The sequence below is a fragment of the Cyprinus carpio genome, chromosome A1, assembly GCF_018340385.1.
Source record: "Cyprinus carpio isolate SPL01 chromosome A1, ASM1834038v1, whole genome shotgun sequence".
Lineage (NCBI taxonomy): Eukaryota > Metazoa > Chordata > Actinopteri > Cypriniformes > Cyprinidae > Cyprinus > Cyprinus carpio.
In genome coordinates, this window is record NC_056572.1 from 31,830,168 (window position 1) to 31,836,167 (window position 6,000).

The window sequence follows — 6,000 nt, forward strand, 5'->3', positions numbered from 1 at the left end:
CTGCAAAATAAATCAGTGTCATATAAGATCCCATTCACAGATTGAGCATCCCAAAAGCTCTGAAACTCTAATCACTGTTAAGTAGCTATAAAGATATGAATATTGTCATTTGAGTTTGAAATAGAAGGACTGCAAATCAGCTCTACCTTCACTATAACAAAAGCCCAGCTAAGAGGGAACATTCTTAGAACATTCTAGCAATGTTCTCTCAATGTTACGAACAAACGTTCTGCCAGTAACACTAATAGAATGCTTGTTCAAAGTTATCTGGTTTTTAAAAATGTTCTCAAAACATTAGCACAAAAATGTTATTAATACGTTCGTTTCTTTAGTTAGATAAATAAATTTATTTATTATTTATTTGGTTGTTGGTTTATCTTTCTTTATTTATTGTTCTTGTTTAGGTAGGTGAGTGTTTGTTTGAATTTTGTTTGATGAATGATCAAATGGAACATTCCCTTAATGTTTTTGTTTGTTAAACAAGAAAAATGTTTTTAAAATATTTTATAAAAATGTGCATGTTTAAAAAACCAAGAACATTCAGAAATAGTGTTTTTACTTAATGGGAACATTATCAAAACATTCTTAGAACACATTTTCGTTAGCTGGCTGGGAGCTCAGTGAAAGTATGTGAAAGCATATTTTATGTTGCTATCACACATGATTTGAGTCTTATCTGGTAGTTCCTTCTTCATTTATAATCACACCGCCCCCATCCCTCCAGACCTCACATAAAAGCCATCAATATATTATTACCTGTTCAACCAGCTCTGTATTGATCTGATGCCTCCATCTCCTCTCATCTGTTTCCAGTGCTGTGCATCTATTCTGTCCAGCTGTGGTGAAGACGACACTAAAAACCTGACAGTACAATTTCATTGATTTCTGTTCTGGGATCCTCTGCGCTGTGCGTGATCGTTTGCGCGTGAGTGTGTTCTGGATATTAAGTGGTCGTTAGACGTCACAGAATATATCGCATCATAACAGTTTATCTTCATGTATATGTATTGAGGTACTTGGATTCAGATTTAATGCGACAGATCTGATAGATGAACGTTGCACTTGTCATGTTGGTAATAAGTGATGAATAGGGGGCCTACAATTCAGATTCTGATTTTAAAAGGAGGAATTTAATTATTTATGGCATGGGTTTATAATGGAACATCTGTTGTGTATATTTCTGTGAGTTTTGTCTTTCAAATCATCCGTATTGCAATTAAAAGGTCGAAATTTGACAATTTTTTCTTATAAGTCTTAATGGTTTTCTTAATTTTTTCTTTCTTTCTAGACTTCTTGGCTTCATGTTGAATTGAATGTAGGTCATACAGGCAGTCAGAGTATGTTATCTGGATGTGATTAAATGAATTATATATAAAATCAATACTGGCTTATGTTTTATGGATGTGATTAAATGAATTATATATAAAATCAATACTGGCTTATGACAAATAAGAAATGAGGCTGTGTTTCAGCATTTTATTTTTTATTTTTGAGCTTTTGCATATTGACATGAACCTTTGTCGAGCCTTTGCATATTGCAACATGGTCTCATAATAATACGACAAGGTAGGCATATGGAGCCTTTGCATATTGCAACATGGTCTCATAATAATAATAATAATTATTATTATATATATATATATATATATGTATCTATATATATATATATATAGATATATATATATATATATATATATATATATATATATATTTAAATCCCCACTGACCTTATGCAATGTTATTTCGGTATAAGTATTACTTATATGACTTTATATATTTATATTTCCAGTTTTTCTTTTAATTTTAGTTTCATTTTAATCATTTTATGTGCTTTTGTCATTTATATTTTTTTTTGTTAAAAACTCTATTTCTTTTATTATTTTCACTTAAGTTTCAGTTTTAGTTATTTTAATACTTTAGCTGAACTTCAGTTTGTTTTTAAGTTCAAATTTTTATACTTTATTTTATTTCAGCTTTATTTCAGTTTATTTATTTTTTATTTTAATACTTTAGCTGTTTTAATTAACAAAAACAATAGGTTTAATTTTTTTTTTTTTATCAATAACAACTCAGATGCTATGACCAAATCAGTTCTACTTAACTAAAAAAAGTGTTTCATTCATCCAATTAAAAAAATTTTATTCACATCTATATTTTTTAACTTGAGCCAATGAAAAATAAATAACTTGCCCTTTGGCAAGTTGTTTATTTTAATTGGCTCAAGTTAAAAAATATAGATGTGAATAAAAATTTTTTTACTTGAGCCAATGAAAAATAAATAACTTGCCCTTTATACACATTTAGGAAAAAAAGGTACAATGCCTAGGATACAAGCTGAAAGGTACATATTTGTACCCTATTAACCCCCAAATGGCACATATTAGCACTTTTTTTTCTTTCTGAGAGGCTCTTATGATAAAAACGTGTACATTTTCTAATGTGTGATTCACTTTGGATAAAAGTGTAACTGCTGTAAATAACTGTAGATCTTTTAATGTTTAGTTTTTGTTTTTTGTTTTTTTTTTGTATTTTTAAGTTGCACTATTAAAACAACATAACACAGAGACTGAAGAAAAGATGCATTTTAAATGTGTCTTTTTACACACCCTAGGGAGGAAGTCCAAAAGTGACTATCCTGTTACCTTTTCTTGGTCAGAGCAAAGCAGGTGGGTTTAAATTTGAGACTGGAGCAGCAGCACACACACAGAAACACACATTCACGAGGCTGAACCCAACCATGCAACACCTGGCAGGGCTGGAGTTGAGAATTCACAGCACCAACTACCACGGAGGAGGGACGACAAATGCTAATCAGGTTTTGTTTGAAGCAGTTGAGTTTCTGAGCTGGCGAGCATTTAAAGCAACACTCCATTGTGCTTCAAGCCAAAACTCATTGGTATCTATTACTTACGCTCCTTCTACATAGTCATCATCTGCTCTGTGATGTTTATGAGCACTGAACCACATTACCTATCTGTTTCATTTGACTCGCAATGAGCACAAATATATATATACATAAAATTATACCACTATATATTATATATAAAACACCACTTTTGCTTGTTTGATTGCTGCCAATCTTAAACAAAACTGTCAATATCTTTTTTACTAGTAATTTGTTAGCTTTTTGTTAACATTGTGTTTCCTAGCAGTCCGATATAAACACAGTTTCATTGTTGGCCAATAATCTGATTGTATTTTTGTGGTTTTCATAAGTGCTTCCTGGTTTTGTGCATAATATGCATCAGATGGTCAGTGAAGATTTGTGTGCCGTCTGAAGCTGAGACCACTATGACTTAAGTGTATGATGGCAAACAGCTTCAGCATCTGAAAACAGGCGTTGGAATGGAAAGAGAGGGATGAAAAACTCTAACTTTGGTTCTTCTCATGTCCATCATGTCATTTCACTGTGGTGATGAACTCATATGACAATACTGGATTATATACAGGTACATTCATGCATAAGCTGTCTGAACACTCACTCATTTACTTATTCACAGAGAAATCATGATCTAGGCCTACTACAAGAAATCCGTTCAGACATTTTAAAATGCATTTACAAAAATCAGATTTTAATTTCTTATATACATACTACCATTCAACTGTTTAGGCCCAGTGAGATCTTTTATTGTTTTTCAAAGAAGTACCAGGACTGTATTTATTCAATCCCAAAATATTTTTACCATTTAAAATAACTATTTTCTATTTGAAAATATTTCAAACGGTAATTTAATACTGTGACGCAAAGCTGAATTTTCAGCATCCAGGTGTAGTTTGTGTAAGGTGAGGGGTGTGGAGTGCAGGATGTGTGTTAAGAGGGGTTAACGGGCAGACCGATAAGATACAGCTGGCCAGCGAGAGGTACCGCTGTTTAATTCAGGAAAACACACAACGACTGACCACAGTAGAGGGGACTGAGCGTCTTTAGGGAACTGAACTACTCACTCATGACCACAGAAACCTCCGGATCCCACATTGTCCCTGCCTGCTCGCTTTTTAATGAATCTGTGTAGTCTGCCTGCCTGTCTCCTGTTATCAGCCGTGCCATGGCTTTCAGGCCAAAAAAAGCTTTTGATATAAGGTCAGAGGTCACGGAGAGATGCAGAAGCTTCTCCACCCCTGGTTTTGGGTCACTTCACATCAACAGTGCATTTGCAATGAATCAGCGGACAGCGTGTCTGGTTGGAGTCTCTATTGGCGTCCACTTGTATGGGTTCAGTTTAATCACTTTCCATCATAGTTCAGTCAGTAATGAAAAGTCATTAGTTGTCTCATGTGGCCAGACTTTTAGCTATTTGTATAAAGTCTTGTCGACTTTGTGGAAGATTCTAGACAGAATATGCAATATGCACACAATAATCACACAGGCATGATAAAGCATTCTAAAACACATAACGCAAAGTACTGGACGTCATACACTAGTCAAAAATCTGAGGTCATTTTAATTTTTTCTTTTATACAAAAGTGACAGTAAATACATCGTATACATCTCTTTTGAACTTTGTATTCATTAAAGAATCCTGAAAAATCACACATTATGTAGCACAACTGTTTTCAGCATTGAAAATGTTCTTCAGCAGCAATTCTTCATATCAGACTGATTTCCGAAGGATCATGTGACACTAAAGACTGGAGTCGTGGTGCTGAAAATTCAGCTCTGCATTACAGGAATAAATTACATTTTAAAATGTATTCAAGAAAAAAAAAAGAAGCTTTTTTAAACAGTAATAATATTTCACATTTTGTTCTGTTTTTGAAATAAATGCAGCCCGGTGAGCATTTTGTAAGAGAATCTTACAGAGGCCAAAACTTGAAATGGTTGTCAGACTGGTCGTGGGGAAGGTGTTGCACTAATATTTATTGATATGCAACAATATTTAGTGATATTCTCAATGTTACCCAGAAAACAGGATGTTACACTGTCAGATAGGCAAAAGAAATCTATTGTATCTCTTGCTCTGGCTACTGTGTATAGACCACCAGGGCCATATACAGAATTCCTAAAAGAATTTGGAGATTTCCTCTCAGACCTGTTGGTTACCGCTGATAAAGCGCTAATTTTCTGAGATTTCAACATTCACTTTGATAATACAAATGATGCATTAGGACTTGCGTTTACTGACTTAATAAACTGTTTTGGAGTAAAGCAAAATGTCACCGGGACCACACCGGGACCACTCATCGTTTTAATCATACGCTAGATTTAATTATATCGCATAGAATCGATCTTACTGATATAGATATCGTACCTCAAAGTGATGATGTTACTGACCATTTCCTGAGTATCGATGATATTAACTATATGGCTTCGCGTTATCGTCCGGGCAGAACTATTGTTCCAGCCACCAAAGACAGATTCGCAAATAACCTGCCTGATTTATCTTAACTGCTCTGTGTACCCATAAATATACGTGAACCAGATGAAATGACTGGCAACATGGGCACTATCTTCTCTAATACATTAGAAGCTGTTGCTCCCATCAAATTGAAAAAGGTTAGAGAAAAACGTACTGTGCCATGGTACAACAGTAATACCCACGCTCTCAAGAAAGAAAATCGTAGTCTTGAGTGCAAATGGAACTTCTAAATTATCTAAGCTAACAGAGTGTGTTAAAAATGTAAAAGATTGGATGACCAATAATTTTCTCCTATTAAATTCAGATTGAGATATTACTTATTGGACCAAAAAAATTATACTGAAATCTCGTAGATTACAATTTGCAATTAGACGGATGTACTGTTAATTCCTCTGCTGTCAAAAACTCTGGGTGGTATATTTGACAGCAACTTGTCTTTTGAAAATCATATTTCCCGTGTTACAAAAACAGCATTCTTCCACTTAGAAACACTGCCAAGCTACGAAACATGTTAATGTTTCTGATCCAGAAAAAGCTAGTTCATGCATTCATGACCTCTAGACTGGACTATTGTAATGCACCTTCTAGGTGTTTGTCCTGCAGCTTCAATAAACAAGCTAAAGGTAGTCCAAAATGCAGCGGC